This window comes from Mustela nivalis (assembly GCF_964662115.1).
Source record: "Mustela nivalis genome assembly, chromosome: 8".
NCBI classification, from domain to species: Eukaryota; Metazoa; Chordata; class Mammalia; order Carnivora; family Mustelidae; genus Mustela; species Mustela nivalis.
The window spans coordinates 120621582-120645519 of NC_139027.1; the positions used below are offsets into that span (position 1 = coordinate 120621582).

The 23938-nt window shown below is 36.8% G+C and overlaps 1 protein-coding gene and 1 pseudogene across 8 annotated transcripts in view; one reads left to right on the forward strand and one right to left on the reverse strand.

The window, feature by feature from the left end:
• Positions 1 to 23938, forward strand: part of ASIP (agouti signaling protein) — a 133686-nt gene that overhangs the window by 69736 nt on the left and 40012 nt on the right. The window lies entirely within an intron of this gene.
• LOC309870659 (kynureninase pseudogene) lies at positions 15546 to 17057 on the reverse strand (annotated as a pseudogene). Its single transcript has 2 exons — positions 17051 to 17057; positions 15546 to 16611 (listed from the first exon to the last, which is right to left on the reverse strand). The product of its transcript is annotated as a kynureninase pseudogene (transcript).

Genomic DNA, 23938 nt, shown 5'->3' on the forward strand with positions numbered 1-23938 from the left:
GTCTCCAGAGAGCCCAATGTGGGGCCCATCCCAGGACCCTGGGATTATGACCTGAGCTAAAGGCAGAGGCTTTAACCCACTGAGCCACCTAGGCACTCTGCTACTAGGAACATTCTTGAGCAATTTTTTGATGAATGTATGAGTACATTCCTATTGAGTTATCTAAAAGTAAAATTGCTGAGTCACAGAACATATGTAAGTTCTGCCTTAATAGCCACTGCTAGTCTTCCAAAGTCATTTTCAAAAGTCCAAAATCATTTTACACTCACACCAGTCATGTCTGAGACTTCTGTTTTTTCTACATCCATATCAACATTTGGTATTGTCTGTCTTTTACATTTAGCCATTTTGGTGGGTATATTGTGTAATGCTATTGTTTTTAATTTAAATTTTCTTGATGACTAACAAAGTTGAACATTTTTTAATATATTTATTGGCCACTTGGATATCTTGTCTCATGAAATATCATTAATTCTTGAGCCTGTTTCTTCTGTGGGATTATCTGACACTTTTATTGATCTATAAGAGTTCTTTAAATATTATAGATACTTCTTGTGTACATGTTGCAAATATCATTTCCCATAATGCTATCAAGTCATACTGGAGCTTGAGGTAAAGGAAAACATCAGAAATACTGATACTTTATTTAAAATTTTGATATTTTGTTCATCATGGGAATTTTTTGCATTAACTACGATTTTTTAACATATTGCATTAATATCTCGCTTGTCTTGATTACTGAGTTTTGGGCACTGCCATAAAAATTTATATCCAAGCCACCTTGATATACACTTCACTTGTACTCACCGTCATCCTGACTCTTATCCCATTTTGTGGCTTGTATTTTCACTCTTTATAGTGTTATATTTTGAAAAGGAGTTTCTGATTTTAATGAGGTCCAATTACTCCAGCTTTTCTTTTATAGTTAAGATCTTTTTAAAAACTATTTAAGACATTTTTGCTTACCTAAGTTCATGAAGATATTCTCTTATGACTTCTTCTAGAACAGTGCTGTCCAGTAGAATATTCTGCAATGATGGAACTGTTCTGTAGCTATGCTGTCCAGTATGTTTCATGGCTAGCTACTAGCCACATGGGGCTCTTGGGCACTTGAAATGTGGCTAGTATGTCTGATACACTAAATTTTAAATTTTACTCACTTTATTTTATTTTTTCTAACATCTTAATTTTTTTTTCATGTTCCAAGATTCATTGTTTATGAACCACAATTAATTAATCATGGCTAGTGGCAAAATAATCTGACAGTGCTATTCACCTAGAATTGATTTTGAGGTATGGCACAATGTGAAATTTCCTTTTCCTTTTTTCTTCTTCTTCTTCTTTTTTTTTAAAGATTTTATTTATTTATTTGACAGATGGAGATCACAAGTAGGCAGAGAAGCAGGCAGAAAGAGAGGAGGAAGCAGGAAGCTCTCTGCTGAGCAGAGAGCCCGATGCGGGGCTCGATCCCAGGACTCTGGGACCATGACCTGAGCCGAAGGCAGGGGCTTTAACCCACTGATCCACCCAGGCGCCCCTCTTTCTTTTTTTCTTTATAGATATCCAATTGACCCAGCATCATGTACTGAAAAGACTGTTAATTCCTCACTTTTATAATTAACCATTTGCTTATATGTGAATCTGGTTCTGGAATGTCTGTTCTTTTCTACTAGTCTGTTAGTTTGTCTTTGTGCCAATTCCATACTGTTACAATTATTATACATGATAAAATATCTTCTTTTCTGGTGTTCCCCAAAATTGTATTGACTATTCTTAAACTTCTGCATTTCCACATAAAGTTTAGAATAACTTTTCAAATTCCACCAGAAAACAAAGCCCTCCTGGGATTTTTTTTTATTCCATTGTATATATATATATATACCACATCTTTATCCATTCATCTGTTGATGGACATCTAGGTTCTTTCCATAGTTTGGCTATTGTGGACATTGCTGCTATAAACATTTGAGTGCACATGCCCCTTTGGATCACTACATTTGTATCTTTGGGGTATATACTCAGTAGTGCAATTGCTAGGTCATAGGGTAGCTCTATTTTCAACTTTTTGAGGAACCTCCTTGCTATTTTCCAAAGTGGCTGTACCAGCTTGCATTCCCACAAACAGAGTAGGAGAGTTTCCCTTTTTTCTGCATCCTCTCCAACATCTGTCATTTTGTGACTTGTTAATTTTAGCCATTGTGACTCATGTGAGTTGGTATCTCATTGTGGTTTTGATTTGTATTTCCACGATGCTGAGTGACGTTGAGTACTTTTTCATGTATCTGTTGGCCATCTGGATGTCTTCTTTGTAGAAATAGATATTCATGTCTTCTGCCCATTTCTTTTTTTTTTTTAATTTTTAATTTTTTTTATTTTTTATAAACATATAATATATTTTTATCCCCAGAGGTACAGGTCTGTGAATCACCAGGTTTACACACTTCACAGCACTCACCAAAGCACATACCCTCCCCAATGTCCATAATCCCACCCCCCCTCTCCCAACCCCCCTTCCCCCAGCAACCCTCAGTTTGTTTTAAGAGATTAAGAGTCACTTATGGTTTGTCTCCCTCCCAGTACCATCTTGTTTCATTTATTCTTCTCCCACCCCCTTAACCCCCAGCAATGTCCACAATAGCCAAACTATGGAAAGAACCTAGATGTCCATCAACAGATGAATGGATAAAGAAGATGTGGTATATATACACAATGGAGTACTATGCAGCCATCAAAAGAAATGAAATCTTGCCATTTGCGACAACGTGGATGGAACTAGAGCGTATCATGCTTCTTCCCATTTCTTGATTGGATTATTTACTCTTTGGGTGTTGAGTTTGATAAGTTCTTTATAGATTGTAGATCCTAGCTCTTTATCTGGTATGTCATTTGTGAATATCTTCTCCCATTCTGTCAGTTGTCTTTTGGTTTTGTTGACTGTTTCCTTTGCTGTGCAAAAACTTTTGATCTTGATGAAGTCCCCAATAGTTCATTTTTGCCCTTACTTCTCTTGCCTTTGTTTCTAGGAAGAAGTTGCTGTGGCTGAAGTTGAAGAGGTTGCTGCCTATGTTCTTCTCAAGGATTTCGATGGGTTTTTTGTATCGCATTGAGATCTTTCATCCATTTTGAGTCTGTTTTTGTGTGTGGTGTAAGGAAATGGTCCAGTTTCATTCTTCTGTATTGGCTATTCAATTTTCCTGACACCATTTGTTGAAGAGACTTTCTTTTTTCCATTAGACATTCTTTCCTGCTTTGTCAAAGATTAGTTGACCACAGAGTTGAGGGTCCATTTCTGGGCTCTCTGTTTTGTTCCATGGATCTATGTATCTGTTTTTGTGACAGTACCATACTGTCTTGATGATGACAGCTTTGTAATAGAGCTTGAATTCAGGAATTGTGATACCACCAACTTTGGCATTTCTTTTCAACATTCATCTGGCTATTTGGGATCTTTTCTGGTTCCATACAATTTTAGGATTACTTCTTCCATTTCTTTGAAAAAAACTGATGGTATTTTGATAGGGATTGCATTAAATGTGTAGATTGCTTTAAGTAGCATAGACATTTTCACAATATTTGTTCTTCCAATCTATGAGCATGAAATGGCTTTTTTTTCCCCCGATTTCTTTGTGTCTTTCTTAGTTTCTTCCATGAGTATTCTATAGTTTTCTGAGTACAGGTTCTTTGCCTCTTTGGTTAGATTTATTCCTAGGGATCTTATGGTTTTGGGTACATTTGTGAATGGGATCAACTCCTTAATTTCTCTTTCTTCTGTCTTGTTGTTGGTGCATACAAATGTAACCGATTTCTGTGTATTGATTTTATATCCTGCCATTTTACTGAATTCTTGTATGCATTCTAGCAGTTTTGGGGGTGGAGTCTTTTGGGTTTTCCACAAAAAGTGTCATATCATCTGCAAAGAGTGAGAGTTTGACTTCTTTGCTGATTTGGATCCCTTTTATTTATTTTTGTTGTCTGATTGCTGAAGCTAGGACTTCTAGTACTATGTTGAATAGCAGTGGTGATGGTGGACATCCCTCCTATGTTCCTGACCTTAGGGGAAAAGCTGTCAGTTTTTCCCCATTGAGAATGATATTTGGTTTGGGTTTTTCATAGATGGCTTTGATGATATTGAGGTGTGTACTCTCTATCCCTATCCTGTGAAGAGTTTTGATCAAGAATGGATGCTGTACTTTGTCAAATGCTTTTTCTGCATCTGTTGAGAGTATCATATGGTTCTTGTTCTTCCTTTTATTAATGTACTGTATCATGTTGATTGATTTGCAGATGTTGATCCAGACTTGCAACCCAGGAATAAATCCCAGTTTGTTGTGGTGAATAATCCTTTTAATGTACTGTTGGATCCTCTTGGCTAGTATTTTGGTGAGAATTTTTGCATCTGTGTTCATAAAGAATATTGGTCTATAATTCTCCTTTTTGATGGGGTCTTTGTCTGGTTTGGGGATCAAGGTAATGCTGGCCTCACAAAATGAGTTTGGAAGTTTCCCTTCCATTTATATATTTTGGAACTGTTTCAGGAGAATTGGTACTAATTCCTCTTTAAATATTTGGTAGAATTCCCCTGGGAAGCCATCTGGCCCTGGGGTCTTGTTTGTTGGGAGATTTTTGATGATTGCTTCAATCTCCTTACTGGTTATGGGTCTGTTCAGGTTTTCTTTTCTTTTCTTTTTTTTCCTGGCTCAGTTTTCGTAGTTTATATATCTCTAGGAATGCATCCATTTCTTCCAGATTGTCAAATTTGCTGGTGTAGAGTAATAAGAACATATTATGATCTTAAAATTGTTTGTGTTTCTTTGGTGTTGATTGTGATCTCTCCTCTTTCATTCATGATTTTATTTATTTGGATCCCTTCTCTTTTCTTTTTGACAAGTCTGGCCAGGGGTTTATCAATCTTACTAATTCTTTCAAAGAACCAGCTCCTAGTTTCGTTGATTTGTTCTATTGTTTTTTTGTTTTGTTTTGTTTTTTTGGTTTCTATCTCATTGATTTCTGCTCTGCTCTTTATGATTTCTCTTCTCCTGACGAGTTTAGGCTTTATTTGCTGTTCTTTCTCCAGCTCCTTTAGGTGTAGGGTTATGTTGTATACTTGAGACCTATCTTGTTTCTTGAGAAAGGCTTGTGTTGCTATATACTTTCCTCTCAGGACTGCCTTTGCTGTGTTCCACAGATTTTGAACAGTTGTGTTTTTATTTTCATTTGTTTCCATGAATTGTTTCAATTCTTCTTTAATTTCCTGGTTGACACATTAATTCTTTAGTAGGATGCTCTTTAGCCTCCATGTATTTGAGTTCTTTCCAACTTTCCTCTTGTGGTTGAGTTCTAGCTTCAGAGCATTGTGGTCTGAAAATATGCATGAATGATCCCAATCTTCTTGTACTGGTTGAGACCTGATTTGTGACCCAGGATGTAATCTATTCTGGAGAATGTTCCATGTGCACTAGAGAAGAATGTGTATTCTATTGCTTTGGGATGGAATGTTCTGAATAATCTGTGATGACCATCTGGTCCAATGTGTCATTTAAAGCCTATATTTCCTTGTTGATCTTTTGCTTGGATGATCTGTCTATTTCAGTGAGGGTTGTGTTAAAGTCCCCTACTCTTATTGTATTATTGTCAATGTGTTTCTTGATTTTGTTATTAATTGGTTTATATGTTTGGCTGCTCTCATGTTGGGGTATAGATATTTAAAATTGTTAGAGCTTCTTGTTGGACAGATCCTTTAAGTATGGTATAGTGTCCTTCCTCATTTCTTATTATAGTCTTTGGCTTAAAATCTAATTAATCTGATATAAGGATTGCCACCCCAGACTTCTTTTGATGTCCATTAGCATGGTAAGTGGTTATCCACCCCCCTCACTTTAAATCTGGAGGTGTCTTTCACTTTCTTGTAAACCGCATATTGATGGGTTTTGATTTTTATCCATTATGATACCCTGCATCTTTTGATTGGGACATTTAGCCCATTTACATTCAGGGTAACTATTGAAAGATATTAATTTAGAGCCATTGTATTACCTGTAAGGTGACTGTTACTATATATTGTCTCTGTTCCTTTTTGATCTACTACTTTTAGGCTCTCTCCTTGCTTAGAGGACCCCCTTTCAATAATTCTTGTAGGGCTGGTTTGGTGTTTGCAAATTCTCTTAATTTTTGTTTGTCCTGGAAGCTTTTTATCTCTCCTATTTTCAATGATAGCCTAGTTGGATATAGTATTCTTGGCTGCAAATTTTTCTCATGTAGTGCTCTGAATATATTATGCCAGTTTTTTCTGGCCTGCCAGGTCTCTGTGGATAAGTCTGCTGCCAATCTAATATTTCTACCATGGTATGTTACACTTCTTGTCTTGAGCTGCTTTCAGGATTTTCTCTTTGTCACTAAGACTTGTAAGTTTTACTATTAGATAACAGGATGTGAACCTATTTTCTTCTGATTTTTGGGGGGGTGGGGTTCTCTGTGCCTCCTGGATTTTGATGCTTGTTCCCTTTTCCAAATTATGGAAATCTCTGCTATAATTTGCTCCAATATATCTTCTGCCCCTCTCTCTCTTTCTTCTTCTTCTGGAATCCAATTATTCTAATATTGTTTCATCCTATGGTATCACTTCTCTCTCAAATTCTCCCCTCGTGGTCCAGTAGCTGTTTGTCTCTCTTTTGCTCAGCTTCTTTATTCTCCATCATTTGGTCTTCTATATTACTAATTCTCTCTTCTGCCTCATATAACTTAGCTGTAAGAGCCTCCATTTTTTATTGCATCTCATTAATAACTTTTTAAATTTCAACTTGGTTAGATTTTAGTTCTTTTCTTTCTCCCAAAAGAGATTTTATTTCTCTAGAAAGTGTTTCTCTAACATCTTCCATGCCTTTTTTGAGCCCAGCCAGCACCTTGAGAACCGTTGTTCTGAACTCTAGTTCAGAATGAATAATCAATGTGTCTATTGATTAGGTCCCTAGCCATCAGTACTGCCTCTTGTTCTTTTGTGTGTGTGTGTGTGTGTGTGTGTGTTGGTGAGTTTTTTCTGCCTTGTTATTTTATCCAGATAAGAACATATGAATGAGAGAATAAAACACTAAAAGGGTGACAAAGACTCCAGAAAAATATACACTTACCAAATCAGAAGAGATCCAAAACTGGGGGGAGAAAAAAAGGGGGAACAAAAGAAATTCATATATATATATATATATATATATGAATGAGACTGGTGAATAGAACAGAGCCACCCACTTGATTTTGGGTGTATTTTGGTCTCTTAGAAGAAACTACCTCCCCAATTTTTAAGATTTTATTTATTAATTTGACAGAGAGAAATCACAAGTAGATGGAGAGGCAGCCAGAGAGAGAGAGAGAGAGCCCCGATGCGGGGCTCGATCCCAGGACTCTGAGATCATGACCTGAGCCAAAGGCAGCGGCTTAACCCACTGAGCCACCCAGGTGCCCCTACCTCCCAAAATTTTAAAGAAAGAAGAACTTATATATATACAAAAATAGGGGTTAACACAATGAAAGGATGGTATATGACTAAAGATGAACATTTTTAAAAAAAATTCTGATAAAGGAATCCATCAGAATCCTAGAGGAGAACATAGGCAGTAATCTCTTCGATATCAGCCACAGCAACTTCTTTCAAGATATGTCTCCAAAGGCAAAGGAAACAAAAGCAAAAATAAAGTTTTGGGACTTCATCAAAATCAAAAGCTTCTGCACAGCAAAGGAAACAGTCAAGAAAACAAAGAGGCAACCCACGGAATGGGAGAAGATATTTGCAAATGACAGTACAGACAAAAGGTTGATATCCAGGATCTATAAAGAACTCCTCAAACTCAACACACACGAAACAGATAATCATATCAAAAAATGAGCAGAAGATATGAACAAACACTTCGCCATTGAAGACATACAATTGGTATCAGACACATGAAAAAATGTTCATCATCACTAGCCCTCAGGGAGATTCAAATTAAAACCACATTGAGATATCACCTTACACCAGTTAGAATGGCCAAAATTAGCAAGACAGGAAACAACATGTGTTGGAGGGGATGTGGAGAAAGGGGAACCCTCTTACACTGTTGGTGGGAATGCAAGTTGGTGCAGCCTCTTTGGAGAACAGTGTGGAGATTCCTCAAGAAACTAAAAATAGAACTTCCCTATGACCCTGCCATTGCACTCCTGGGTATTTACCCCAATGATACAGATGTGAAAAGAAGGGCCATCTGTACCCCAACGTTTATAGCAGCAATGGCCACAGTCGCCAAACTGTGGAAAGAACCAAGATGTCCTTCAACGGACGAATGGATAAGGAAAATGTGGTCTTATATACACTATGGAGTATTATGCCTCCATCAGAAAGGATGAATACCCAACTTTGTAGCAACGTGGACAGAACTGGAAGAGATTATGCTGAGTGAAATAAGTCAAGCAGGGAGAGTCAAGTATCCTATGGTTTCACTTATCTGTGGAGCATAACAAATAAAATGGTGGACATGGGGAGATGAAGAGGAGAAGGGAGTTGAGGGAAATTGGAAGGGGCGGTGAACCATGAGACACTATGGACTCTGAAAAGCAACCTGAGGGTTTTGAAGGGACGGGGTGGGAGGTTGGGGGAACCAGGTGGTGGGTATTAGAGAGGGCATGGATTACATGGAGCACTGGGTGTGGTGCAAAAATAATGAATACTGTTATACTGAAAATAAATAAAAAGTAAATAAATTTAAAAAAAAATTCTGAAAAAGGAACTGATAAGATAAGTTGGTTGGGGAAAAAAAAAAAAAAGAGGAGGGAATGTGCTCAGGCTGGATGGAGACTAGAACAAAGCCATATGCTAGATTAGGGTATATTTTGATCTATTAGAAGAAATTGTATCCCAAACTTTTTTAGAATAAAAAAAACCTATATGCATACAAAAAATAAGGTTAAATACAATGAAGGGATAAAATATGACTATAACAATGAAGGCTTAAAAATATATTTTTTAAGAAAGGTATTGTTAAGATAAATCAGTTTAAAAAAACATTAAAAGAAGAAAGAGGAAAAGTTAAAAAATAGAATGAGAAAAAAATAAAATGAAAACAATTAATTTTGTTAGACTAAAGGATCGTGGCAGAGGAAAGCCATGAATTCTTTGCTTTGCTTTCCCCTAGCTCTGGAGTTCCACTATTTTCCTTGATCAGTGAGCTTGGTCTTGGCTGGATGTTCTTGCTGATCTTCTCTGGGAGGATCCTACTACAGTGATTCTCAAATGACTTTGCCTGAGGTGGAATTGCACCACCCTTGCTGGACCAGGCTAAGTAATCTGCTCCAGTTCACTATCAGAGTTTTTGTTCCCTGAACACTTTCCATACCACTTTGGAGGATGGGAACGAAGAGAAAATTTCCAATTTCCAGCCCAGAGGAGCCAAGAGCTGGGGCCCCACTCTTCACTGAACCCTCAGAGATAAGCAGTCAGTCATTCCTGTCTCCCTGGTCTCCGCCCCTGCTCTGTGCTCTCCTGGCCAGTGACTGAGCATTTCTATCTCTGGTGCATGGCCCCATTTGGAATCTCCAAACCCAGGAGATTGCTGCCGTGCCGCTCTTCCCAGAGGAGGAAGGTGAGTCTCCCCGGCTTGGCCACTTGTGGGGTCCTTGGTAGAAGAGTAGTAGTCTGACTGTGTGCCTTGGGTCATGGTTTAAGGTAACCCCGATCTGAAAGCTCAGTCCTCGACTCTGTCTCTGTAGTCGGCTTCCCCGCTCCAATACCTGGCAGCCCTGCCACACTCGACACCCCCAATCTTTCTGTGACCCCAAAGGAGCTGAGACCACACTGTCCCTGTGAGGGCTCCACCCCCACTTAGTCTCTGGAGCAATGTCCCTTAGTGGAGCAGACTTCTAAAAGTTGTGATTTTGTGCAGCTCTGCTCTGCCGCTTGCTGGGAACCAGCCCCTCCCACTGTGGTCTATCTTCCTGTGGCTTTGAATTCACTTCTCAGCACATGCTACCTCTCAGAAAGTGGTCAATTTTCTGTTCCTAGAATTTTTGTTCTTCTTTTCTATCTCCTTTGAGTTTGTAGGTGTTTGGAATGGTTTGATACCTATCTAGCTAAACTCCCACGATCTGATGTCATTTCAATCTGCTACTTCTCCACCATCTTGCCTCTCACTTAATAGTGAAAGTTTTACTTCTTCCTTACTAATTTGGATGCCTTTTATTCCTTTGTGTGTGTGTGATTGCTGTAGCAAGGACTTCCTTGATGTGGCAAGGAATAGAAGCAGTGGGAGTAGAGATCCTTGTCTTGTTCCTGACCTTAGGGGAAAAGCTCACAATTTTTCACCATTGAGAATGATGTAGCTGTGGGTTTCTTATATATGGCCTTTATTATGTTGAAGTAAGTTCTCTCTAAACCTACTTTGTTGAGGGTTTTATCATGATGGATGTTGTATTTTGTCACATGCTTTTTCTGAGTTTATTGAAATGAGCATATGGTTTTTATACTTTGTCTTGTTGATGTGGTGTATCACACTGATTGACTTGCAAATACTGAACCATGCCTGCATCCCAAGAATAAACCCCAATTGTTCATGGTGAATGATTTTCTCAATGTATTGTGGGATTTGGTTTGCTAATATTTTGTTGAGGATTTTTTGCATCTGTGTTCGTCAGGGATGTTGGCCTGTAGTTCTCTCTCTCTCTCTCTCTCTTTTTTTTTTTTTTTTTTTTTTTTTTTTGTAGTTTCTGGTTTGGGTGTTTGGGTAATGCTGGTCTCTTGGAATGCGTTTGGAAGCTTTCTTGCTTCTTCTATATTTTTGAATAGATTGAGAAGAATAGGTATTAACTGGTCTTTAAATGTTTCATAGAATTCACCTGGGATACTATCTAGTCCTGGAGTTTTTTTTTTTTTTTTTTAAGATTTTATTTATTCATTTGACAGAGAGAGAGATCACAAGCAGACAAAGAGGTAGGCAGAGAGAGAGGGAGAAGCAGGCTTCCTGCTAAGCAGAGAGCCCAACGCAGGGCTCAATCCCAGGACCCTGAGATCATGACCTGAGCCGAAAGCAGGGGCTTAACCCCCTGAGCCACCCAGGTGCCCCGTGGTCCTGGAATTTTATTTGTTGGGAGTTTTGTGATCACTGATTCAACTTCACTCCTGTGGTTTTGTGAGGTTATATGTTTCTAGGAATTTTTTGTGAGGTTATATGTTTCTAGGAATTTACCTATTTCTTCTAGGTTGTCCAGTTTTTTAGGATATAATTTTTCATAATATTCTTTCATAATCCCTTGTATTTCTGTAGTGTCAGATGTTATTTCTCCTCTTTCATTTCTGATTTTGTTGAGTCCTCTCTCTCTCCTTTTAAAAAAATTTTAATTAAAAAAATTTTTTGGATGAGTCTGGCTGGGGCTTATCAAGTTTGTTGATCTTTTCAAAGAACCAGCTCCTGGTTTCACTGATCTGTTCTATTGGGGGTATGTTTGTTGTTTTTGGTTTCAATTTTGTTTATTTCTGCTCTAATCTTTATTAGTCCCTTCCTTCTACTGGTTTGGGGTTTTGTTTGTTCTTCTTTTTCTAGCTTCTTTAGATGTAAGATTAGGTTGTTTATTTGAGATTTTTCTTGAAGTATGCCTGTATTGCTATAAACTACCCCTGTAGAACAGCTTTTGCTGCATCCCAGAGATTTGGGACCATGGTGTATTCATTTTCATTTGTCTCCATATATTTTTTTATTTTCTCTTTGGTTTCTTAGTTGACCCATTCATTATTTAGTAGCATGTTATTTAACTTCCATGTACTTGTGCTCTTTCCATATTTTTTATTGTGGTTGACTTCTACTTTCATAGCCTTGTGGTCAGAAAAGATGAATAGTAAGATTTTGCTCTTTTTCAGTTTGTTGAGACTTAGTTTGTGGCCTAATATGTGGACTATTCTAGAGAATACTCCATGTGCACTCGAAAAGAATGTGTATTTGGGCATCTGGGTGACTTAGTCAGTTAAGCATGGACTCTTGATATTGACTCAGGTCATGATCTCAGGGTTGTGAGATTGAGTCCTGCACTGGGCTCTGGACTGGACATGGAGCCTGCTGAAGATTCTTTCTCTTTCTCTCCCTCTGCACCTCCCCACTCTCTAAAAAATAAAAAAGAGAAAACAATTTGTATTCTGTTATTTTAGGATGAAATGTTCTGAATGTATTTGTTAGATCCATCTGGTCCAATGTGTCATTCAAAGCCACTGTTTCTTTGTTGATTTTCTGGTTTGATGATCTGTCCATTGATATAAGTGGGATGTTAAAGTACCCCATTATTATTGCATTATTATCAATTAGTTCCTTTATGTTTGTTGCTAACTATTTGGGTACTTCCATGTTGGGTGCCTAAATATTTACAATTGTTATATTTTCTTGTGGGATTGTCTTCTTTATTATTAAGTAGTGTCTTTCCTCATCTCTTGTTACAGTCTTTGTTTTAAAATCTATTTTGTCCAATATAAATATTTCTGCCTTGGCTTTCTTTGACATCCATTTGCATTATAAATATTTGTCTGTCCCCTCACTTTTCAATCTGCATGGGTCTTTAGGTCTGAAATGAGTGGTACGTCTGAAATGGTGGCAGCATAATCTATACTGGTTTTTAGTTTTTAATCCTATTCCATCACCCTATGTCTTTTGACTGGAGCATTTAGTCCATTTACTTTCAAAGTAATTATTTGGTAGGTATATATTTATTGCCACTTTTAGATTCCTATTTTAAATCCAGTTATTTATTTAATTATTTATGTTTTAAAGATTTTATTTATTTATTTGACAGAGAGAGATCACAAGTAGGCAGAGAGGCAGGCAGAGAGAGAAAGGGAAGCAGACTTCCTGCTGAGCAGAGAGCCTGATGTGGGGCTTGATCCCAGGACCCTGAGATCATGACCTGAGCCGAAGGCAGAGGCTTAACCCACTGAGCCACCCAGGTGCTCCTAAATCCAGTTATTTAATGCACAGTGTTTATCTATTGCCATTTTGGTACTTGTTTTGTAATTGTCTTGTAGTTCTATGATCCTTTTCTTGCTCTCTTTCAGGGTTTGCTGGCTTTCTTTAGTGATATACTTGGATTCCTTTCTCTTTATTTTTTATCCATTACTTGTTTTTGATTTGTGGTTACCATTAGGTTTGTATATAACATTTTCTGCATATAGCAGTTTATATTAAGTTGAGAGCCACTTAAGCAAGTTAAGTCATGAGTATCAGCACTGTGCTTGCTCCTGCAAGGTGCTGTGTGTTTATGCTGGGGAGTAGAGGAGAGAAATGGCTCTTGCTAGCTCCTTTATGATCCCTGCCCCTTAGGACACACTCTAAAATTAGTAAACTATTCTTCCTCCCCTATTCTCCAAGAATTCACACACTGCTGCTCTACATTGTATACTATATTCCCCCCTTCACTTGTTCATCATGTGGTTTCTTTATTAATTTTTTTCACACACAGGCAAAATTATGGGTACATACATAGGTGTAAAATTTCAGTGAAAGTAAGGGAATGATTAACACAAAATATGGTTTATTTATTTATTTGACATACAGAGATCACAGGTAGGCAGAGAGGCAGGCAGAGAGAGAAGAAGGGAAGCAGGCTCCCCACTGAGCAGAGAGCCCGATGTGGGGCCCGATTACAGGACCCTGAGATCATGACCTGAGCTGAAGGCAAAGGCTTTAACCCACTGAACCACCCACGTACCCCAGTGCTGACTATTCTTTGAATAATTTGTATATATAATTTAATGTAATTTAATGTGATTAGCATGATATTTTATTTTTTAAAATTTTACCATGATTTTTTGGAATTTAAACTTGTTAAGCACCTTCACATGCCTTCCCTTACTTAACCATCTAATTAATACCCTTGAGATTTTCTCTTATAGTATTGTCTTTCTTTCACAAATCCTACAGTTTATAATCATATACTTACTTGTTTATATGTTTTACTACCCATTTCTCCCACTAAGCTGTATGTTCCTTGAGAGCTGAAACCATGTTGGTTTTGTTTACCACTATGTGATTCAAACAATTTCTTCTACATGAAGTTGTATATGGTTGAATTCAAGAGTTTTGAGAACTTTTTCATCCACAAAGATGAGTTTTGCCAAAGGTTGGAGGGGGAAGCTTTGCTAAAGCAGTTATGCAAACACTGAAATAAGTAAGATAATGTATAAATAGATCAACACAGTACATGGTGTTTGTAAGTACTCAATACATATCAGTATGTGCTGGTATTGGTGTCAGTTCTGCATCTTTTTATTTAACTCTAATTGTCTAAATTAATTTCATTCAAATTTGTTCATCAGGGGCACGAAGTATGTTGTAGACAATCTTTCTTGCTGCTCAGATATATAAATGAAGACTCTTTTGCCAATCCATGAATAATGATTGTAACATAAACAGCTGAAAACCACGGAAGTCCAGTAGGGTTGAATGTACCTGTAATTTTCCTAGTGGAAAGAAAGATCCATAGATTTGGGTTAGAGGTTGAGAGATGAAGCACTCATTTGCTGATTCTAATTCTCAATCACAGGTGTCTTGGAATGATTTGTTTCACTATTTTAAAGTCAGGGTAACATCTAAAGTCTTTTATCAAGACAAGTCCCCATTTAAAAAAAAAAAAGTAAGAAATTACACTAATACCAAATAAAGGGACAACTCTGTAAAGCGGATTAGGACCCAAGAGTTGGTGGGGAAATAAACTTAATGAGTTTCAGGTGTCACTTGTTGTAATGAGATAAAATGAATAATAAATAGCAGATAAATAATGTATGATATACATATCATACATTATACCATTTGATATATATATCATTTTTGTTTCGATATATATACACCATTTGATATATATACCATTTTTTTAAAAATCATCTATTCATTGTGAGACACATGCTAATATCAGGGATAGTAACATGAAAGAATGGTCAATGGCAATTGCAAGAATTGTTGACTGAAAATTGAAAAATTCTTTCACAGATGTTAAAATATAAAACATTTGTATATTAGAATCAACAAGATAAGGCATAAGCACATATAAATACTAGTCCATGATATTAAATATATTTCTTAGTGTGGATTGTGATCAAAACATTTGAAAGCTACTGCCCTATAAAATGTATTTTCTGTTCCTTAGATTAAAGTTGGATGGAATATTGCAAAATTATACACATATTAGATTGTGAAATTAAAACATCTATAAGGAACTCTTTGATAAATAAAACTAAAGTACATTTCTAAAATTGACACAAAAATTACACATATATTATGGAATTATTAGTCAAATTATAAACTGAATCAATATAAAACATTCACTGACCATGAAATATGACAGCTAGCTAATAGCTAATAATACTTGGACCAGTGAAAACTTTGATCCATCAAACATGAAGAATGGACAGACATGTGGATTTCTCAGAATCACAGACTCTTGGAAAAAAAATATATCAGCTTTTTCTGTAAAGTATATAATTCATTGCCAGTTATATGTAATCAGTTTTTAAAAACTTCCAATTACTAAAATTTGAGAATAATAATAAAATAACCCTAAAAGCTTTCAATAACAATTACTTCAGTTCTAGAAAACACTGCTATTTTTGGTTCTGCAGAGTCAAGTGCAGAAGTGAGCAGATTGATAAACTTATAAACATCATGAAAAGAGTTGTAGAGAGGAACTAGAGCCACTCAGATGCCATTTGGTTCTCACTTGTCACAAACCACTCCTTGTTTTTCTAGTTCTTGGAAAACACATCTTACTGGAACAGAAAATGTCAGTGATCTGGCAACCATGATCCTCTATGTGGGATGGAGTAATTATGTACAGTTTCTTTATCAAGAAACTGCTAGTAGATTTTTCTCCTCAATGTTTTCATAGTTGCTTGCTTAAAGATCTCTAAACTGGTGTGTAAGGAACAGACCAAGAAAAGCGAGGGTTTGAAATTTGAAATCCATCGACCCCGGGGATTAACTGCGGTTTATAATTCACCTTAAATCAGGTGCTGATTTATGGCCAAACCATCCCACTAGCTCAGTTTTAATTGTATGGGCATGTTTTTCATGAATAAAGGCACCAGCAAGACTTCCTGCTCCTAAATTTAAATACTTATAGGAGTACCAGCAAACAAAATCAACTCCCCAGTCATGTAAGTGGAGTTCAACATTTCCAACTGCATGTGCTAGATTAAAGCCAACAAAACAATGCTCTGTTTGTCCAGCTCTTGTGATGGCAGATATATTAAAGAGCTATTCAGTGTTAAAATGCAGCCCACTGAACAGGATCACTGCAACTGAGTCTCCTTCCTTCTCGATTACTTCAAGGATATCCTCTATACTCCATCTTTTCTTCCCCCCCTTGGCTTTATCATCCACATGCTTTCCTCAATATTAAGCCTATGAAATTGAAGCTGTGACTCAATAGCACAGTGATCTGAAGGGAAGGCTTTGGCTTTCAGAATTTTATACCATCTTGGGGTAGGCTTACACAAGGATAATAGCAGAAGATGTAAATTAACAGTCAAACCATTTATTAGGGCTATTTCTTTCTTATTGGCTCCTACAATGCCATTCATAAGGCCTAAAATAATCTCCTCTCCTGTAATCCAAGGACATTTTCCTAGGCCATGTCATGTGGTTTCTTTAAGGGTGGGTACTCAGCTTCCTATTGCCCTCCGGCTCCCCCAGAACCAGAGACTAATTTTTAAAATTCCAGGTTTTAAGTCTCACTGATTGTAAGACCTTACGAAATTTGGCCCTCACTTTCAAAACTGAATGTTATGGGGATTTGTCTTCCCTGTGTGGAAACTCTTGTGTGATAGTCTGTTTCTCTCCCTTCTCCATGCTCAAGGCCCACTCTCCACACCCAGCTGATAGCAGAGGTCCATTTTGCTCCCTATTGTGTCTCTGTCCATCCTTCCCTCTCAGAGTGGTTTCTTCTTTACCTTTTGTTGTGGAGTTGTTCTGCCAGTCTTCGGGTTGTTTTCTGGGTTATTTATGTTGATGTGAGTGTTACCTAGTTGTATCCATGGATCAAGGTGAGCTTAGGGTCTTCTTACTCTCCATCTTCTAGCCTCCTGTACCTAAGTTTAGAAATCTGGAAGTATAAGTCCTTCAGCCCTGTTCTTCTTTTTCAAGATTATGTGGGCTGTTTATATTCCATGTAAATTTTAGGATGATGTTTTTCTATTTCTGCCAAAGTATCATTGGGTTTTTGGTAGGGTTTACAATGAATCTATAGATCAATATTGACAATAATATTGACATCTTAACAATATTAAGTCTTCCAATCCATGCACATGAGATATGTTTCCATTTATTTAAGTCTTTCATTATTTATTAATTTCTTTCAGGAGTGTTTTATAGTTTTCATTTTTTAATTTAAATTTAATTAATTAACATATAGTATATTATTAGTTTCAGGGGTAGAGTTCAGTGATTCATCAGTTGTATATAACACCCAGTTCTCATTACATCACATGCCCTCCTTCAAGCCCATTACCCTATTACCCCATCCCAACCCCTCCCCTCCAGAAACCCTAGTTTGTTTCCTATGACTAAGAGTCTCTTACGGTTTTTCTCCCTCTCTGATTACCTCTTGTTTTATTTTTCCCCTCCCTTCCTCTCTGCTCCTCTGTTTTGTTTCTGAAATTCTATGTAACAGTGAGATCATATAATTATCTTTCTCTGATTCCCCTATTTCCCTTAGCATAATACCCTCTAGTTCTATCCACATGATTGCAAAGAGCAAGACTTAGGTTTTTTTGATGACTGAGTTGTGTGTGTGTGTGTGTATGTGTGTGTGTATAATCTCACCTCCACTTTGGCCATGTGGATATCTGGGCTCTTTCCATACTTTAGCTATTGTGAACATTGCTGCTTTAAACATTGGGGTGCAGGTACCCCTTTGGATCACTATATTTGTATCTTTGGGGTACATACCTAGTAGTGCAATTGCTAGTCATAAGGTAACTCTATTTTTAACTTTTTGAGGAAACTCCATACTGTTTTCCAGAGGGGCTGTACCAGCTTGAATTCCCACCAACAGTGTACAAGGGTTCTCCTTTCTCCACATCCTTGCCAGCATTTGGTGTTTCCTTACTTAATTATAGCCATTCTGACTGGTATGAGGTAGTATCTCATTGTGGTTTAATGATTTGTATTTCCTTAATGCCAGTGTGATGTTGAGCATTTTTTCATGTCTGTTGACCTTTTGTATGTCTTCTTTGGAGAAATGTCTGTTCATATCATCTTCTATTATTTGTTCTTTGGGTGTTGAGTTTGATAAGTTCTTATAGATTGTGGATAGTAGCCCTTTATCTGATAAAACATTTGCAAAAATCTTCTCCCATTCTGAAGGTTGTCTCTTGGTTTTGTTAACTGTTTCCTTTGCTGAGCAAAAGCTTTTTTATCTTGATGAAGTCCCAATAGCTTATTTTTGCCTTTGTTTCCCTTACCTTTGGAGACATGTCCAATTAGAAATTCCTGTGGCCAAGAACACAGTTTGTGTTCTCCTCTAGGATTTTGATGGATTTCTGTCCCACATTTAGGTCTTTCATCCATTTTGAATTTATTTGTATATGTTGTAAGAAAGTGGTCCACTTTCATTCTTCTTCATGTTGGCTGTCTAATTTTCCCAATACTATATGTGATGAGTCTGGTTTTTTCCCATTGGGTATTCTTTCCTGATTTGTGGTAGGTTAGTTGACCAGAGAGTTGACGGTTCATTTCTGCGTTCTCTATTCTGTTCCACTGATTTTTGTGTCTATTTTTGTGCCAGTACAATACTGCCTTGATAATTACAGCTTTGTAATATAGCTTGAAGTCCGGACTTCTGATGCCACCAGCTTTGGTTTTCCTTTTCAACTTTCTTTTGGCTATTTGGGGTCTTTTCAAGTTCCATACAAATTTAAGGATTATTTGTTCTAGCTCGGTGGAAAATATTGATGGTATTTGATAGGGATTGCATTGAATGTATAGATTGCTCCAAGTAGCATAGACATTTTAAAAATATCTGTTCTTTCAATCCATGAGCATGGAATGTTTTCCATTTCTTTGTGTCTTCAGTTTCTTTCATGAGTGTTTTATAGTTTTCAGAGTGTAGTTTTCATTTTGTAAGTCTTTCACATCCTTGGTTAAGTTAACTCCTAAGTATTTTATTTTAATTTTGGGGGAAGGGAATTATTTTTGTTCATTGTTAGTGTTTAGAAATACAACTGATTTTTGTGTGTTTATTTTGTATCTTGCTACTTTGCTGAATTCATGTATTGGTTTTAACAGTGCTGTGTGGAATCTTTAGGGTGTTATAAGATAATATCTGCAGACAAAGATAATTTTACTTCTTCCTTTCCAGTTTGGATGCTTCTTATTTATTTTTCTTGCCTAATTGCTCTGGCTAGAGCTTCTAGTAATATTTTGAAAAAGGAGTGTTCCTGATTTTTGAGGAATAGTTTTCAGTATTTTATCAGTAAGTATGATGTTTACTGTGGATTTTTCATATATGGCTTTTATTGTAGCCATATAAGAAATTATATTGAAATGTATGGAATTGTATATGCAACTGTTTTATATATGAAGTTGTATTGCAGTCTCCTTCTAGTCCCAGTTTTTTAGTTTTTTATTTTTAATCATAAAAGAGTATTGAATTTTATCACATGGTTTTTCTGTATCATTTCAGGTGATCATGTGGGTTTTTTTTCCCATCACTATATTAATATGCTGTTTAATATTGATTGATTTGGGGGGCGCCTGGGTGGCTTAGTGGGTTAAAGCCTCTGCCTTTGGCTCAGGTCATGTTCCCAGGGTCCTGGGATTGAGCCCTGCATCTGGCTTTCTGCTCAGTGGGGAGCCTGCTTCCTCCTCCTCCTCTCTCTCTCTCTCTCTCTCTCTGCCTGCCTCTCTGCCTACTTGTGATCTCTGTCACATAAATAAATAAAATCTTTTTTAAAATATTGGTTGATTTTTGTATATTAAACCATCTTTGAATTCCAGGGATAAATCCCACTTAGTCATGGCATATAATCTTTTAATATGCTGCTGAATTTGATTTGCTAGTATTATGTTGAGGATTTTTGTATCAGTGTTTATAAGAGATATTGTTCTGTACTTTCCTTTTGTCTTTGCCTGGCTTTGATGTCAGGGAAATGCTGGTCTCACAGAAAATGTTAGGAAGTGTTCTTTTCACTTTAATTTTTTGGGAAAATTTGAGAAGGATTGGTAGTCTTAAATGTTTGGTAGATTTTGCTGGTGAAGCCATCCACTTCAGAGGTTTTTGCTTGTTTGTTCATTTTGGTTTTTTATTCTGTTAGTTACCATACAATATATCATTAGTTTTTGATGTAATGTTCCAAGATTCATTGTTTATGTATAACACCCAGTGCTCTATGCAATATGTGCCCTCCTTAATACGCACCACCAGGCTCACCCATCCCCCCAACCCCTCCTCTCTAAAATCATCAGTTTGATCCTTGGAGTCCACAGTCTCTCATGGTTCATCTCCCCCTCCAATCTCCCCACTCTTCACTTTGCCTTTCCTTCTTCTAATGTCCTCCATGTTATTCCTTATGTTCCACAAGTAAGTGAAACCACATGATAATTGACTTTCTCTGTTTGACTTATTTCACTCAACATAATCTCCTCCTGTCCCACCCACGCTGATCCAAAAGTTGAGTAGTCATCATTTCTGACGGCTGAGTAATATTCCATTGTATATATGGACCACATCTTTATCCATTTGTTTGTTGAAGGGCATCTTAGCTCTCTCCACAGTTTGGCTATTGTGGACATTGCTGCTATGAACCTCAAATCTATGGCCAAATAATCTTCAACAAAGCAGGAAAAAATATCCAGTGGAAAAAAGATAGTCTCTTCAATAAATGGTGCTAGGAAAATTGGACAGCGGTTTACAGAGGTTTGGGGTTATTTTTGTTTTGTTTTTTGGGTTTTTTTTGCTGGAAGATTGTTTATTACTGATTCAATCTCCTTATTAGTTATAAATCTATTCAGATTTAGTATTTTTTTGTGATTTAGTCTTGAAAAGTTTTGTGTTTATAGGAATTTTTCTATTTCACCTAGGTTATCCAACTTGTTGGCATATAATTGTTCATAGTACTCTCTTAAATCTTCTTTATTTCTATAAAATTGGTGGTAATGTTCCCACTTTCATTTATGATTTTAGTAACTTAAACCTTCTTTTTTTCTTACTCTCTCTAGCTAAAGGTATGTCAGTGTTGCTGATCTTTTGGAAAAACTACATTTGGCTTCACTAATTGTCTCTACTGTTTTTTCTATTTATCTCTGCTCTAATCCTTATTCTTTTTAAAAATTTTTAAATTTTTAAATAAACATATAATGTATTATTAGCCCCAGGGGTACAGGACTGTGAACCACCAGGTTTACACACTTCACAGCATTCACCATATCACATACCCTCCCCAATGTCCATAACCCCACCACACTCTCCCAACCCCCCTCCCCTAGGTCACCCTCAGTTTGTTTTGTGACAGTGAGAGTCTCTTATGGTTTGTCTCCCTCTCGATCCCATCTTGTTTTATTTATTCTTTTCCTACCCCCCAAACCCCCCATGTTGCATCTCCACTTCCTCATATCTGGGAGATCATATGATAGTTGTCTTTCTCCGAATGACTTATTTCGCTAAGCATAATACCCTCTAGTTCCATCCATGTCATTGCAAATGGCAAGATTTCATTTCTTTTGATGGCTGCATAGTATTCCATTGTGTATATGTACCACATCTTCTTTGTCCATTCATCTGTTGATGGACATCTAGGTTCTTTCCATAGTTTGGCTATTGTGGACATTGCTGCTATAAACATTCAGGTGCACGTGCCCCTTCATCTAATCCTTATTCTTTCCTTATACTAAATTTGTGTTTAGTTTGTTGTTCTTTTTCTAGTTCTTTACATTGTAAAGTTAAGTTGTGTTTTAGTTCTTTTTTGTTTTTGTTTTTATTGTGTTATGTTAGTCACCATAAAATACATCATTACTTTTTGATGCAGTGTTCCAAGATTCATTGTTTATGTACAACACCCAGTGCTCTATTTATAGCCATTAATTTCCCATTAGCCCTGCTTTCATTGCATCTCATCAGTTTTTGTATGTTGTGTTTTTGTTTTTACTCATTTCTAAGTATTTCCCTTGTGGTTTCTTCTTTGATCTATTGGTTGTTTAAAAGCTGCTTAATTTCCACAGATTTATAATTTTCTAGTTTTACTTCTCTTTTTGATTTCTAACTTCATCCCATTGTGCTCAGAGAGATACTTTATATGGTATCTACCATTTTTAATTTCCTGAAACTTAATTTGTGACCTAACTAACATTTGGTCTATCCTGATAAATGTCCTTTTCAGCTCCAGAATTTTTGACTTTTTTCATAGGCTTTCCCACTCTTTGTGGACATATCTGTTTTGTTCACTTTGTTTTCTTGACTTTCTCTGCATCTTCCTTTAGTTCTTCAAGCATCTTTAAGATGGTTGTTTAAAAGTTGGCTAATATATCTGACATCACATCTTTTTCAGGGACAGTTTCTGTTGATTTTTTTTCCTTTGAATAGCCATATTTTCCTATTTCTTTATATGCTTTGCGATTTTTTTTGAAACTGGACATTTGAATCTAATAATGTGCTATCTCTTCAATTCATATTCTCTGCCTTTTCCAAGGTTTGTTGTCTTTGTTATTTTTTATTTTGTGTTGTTGATTGTGGTGAGCTATTTCTTTGCCCAGGATCAACCTGAGGCATAAACTTAAGAACTTCTTAGTTTTTTCCTAAGTCTTTTTATGGTCACTTTTTAATTTCCCTTATATATGTGGTTGTTTTTGAGTGTCCTAGTATAGCTTCCATAATGTCTGACTTCCAAAAAGATGAAAAGAGAGAATTGAAAGGGAGAATGGGTGCTGGTCCTTTAAATCTACTGAAAGTCACTGTGGCTATAGAGCAAGGGGCTTGCAGCAATGTGGATAAGTGCAACAACATTGATCCCTCACTTTTTCATCTGTACCTCTATGATCAGAAGCAGGAATCAGCAATCAGGGCACAGATCCTAATATTTGGAAGACAGGGTTCTTTTTTGCCCACACTTGTTCAGCAAGCTCCTCCAGGAACATGTGCACAGCTGTCTGCCGCAGGTTAGTCAAAATTAAGCACAACTTGCTGTGTAAGCTTTTCCCTGGAAGTCATAAGCCTTCAATAGAGTTTGGAATTCCTAGAGAGTAACATGAGACAGATTTTGTCAGTTCGGTTGTCTCAGTGGAGAGGCAGATTCCCTGTGCTGCTTACTTGATCGTCTTCCTGAAATTCTCAGTAGGAGTTCTTCATATTCTGTGACTACAAATCTTTTGCCATATATATGTATTGGAATACTTTTTCTTAGTTGGTTGCCTGCTTATTCACTTTCAAAATATGTCTTTTGATGAGCAAAAATTTAATTTTCTTAAAGTCCAATATTTTACTTTTACTTTTATGGTTAGTATATTTTACATTATTCCTAAGAAAGCTTTGACTATTCTGTAGTTGCAAGGATATTCTTTTAGAAGCTTCATGGTTCTAGCTTTTACATTTAGGTTTGTGATCCATCTTGAATTATTTTTGTGGATGGAGTGCAGTAGGGATTCTTTCCATTGAGATATCCTGTCATTTCAGCACAATTTGTTAAATAGACTTACCTTTCCCAATTGAATTGATTTGGTTTCTTAGTTGATAATCAATTGACTATATATGACTGGATCTATTTCTAGACTTGACTCTTATTAATCTATTTTGTTGTTGTTGTTGTTGTTGTTGTTGTTGTTGTCGTTGAAGATTTTTTTTAGGGACATCTGGGTGGGTCAGTCTGTTAAGCGTCTGCCTTCGGCTCAGGTCATGATCCAGGGTCCTGGAATTGAACCCCATACCAGGCTCTCTCCTCAGAGAGGAGTCTGCTTCTCCCTCT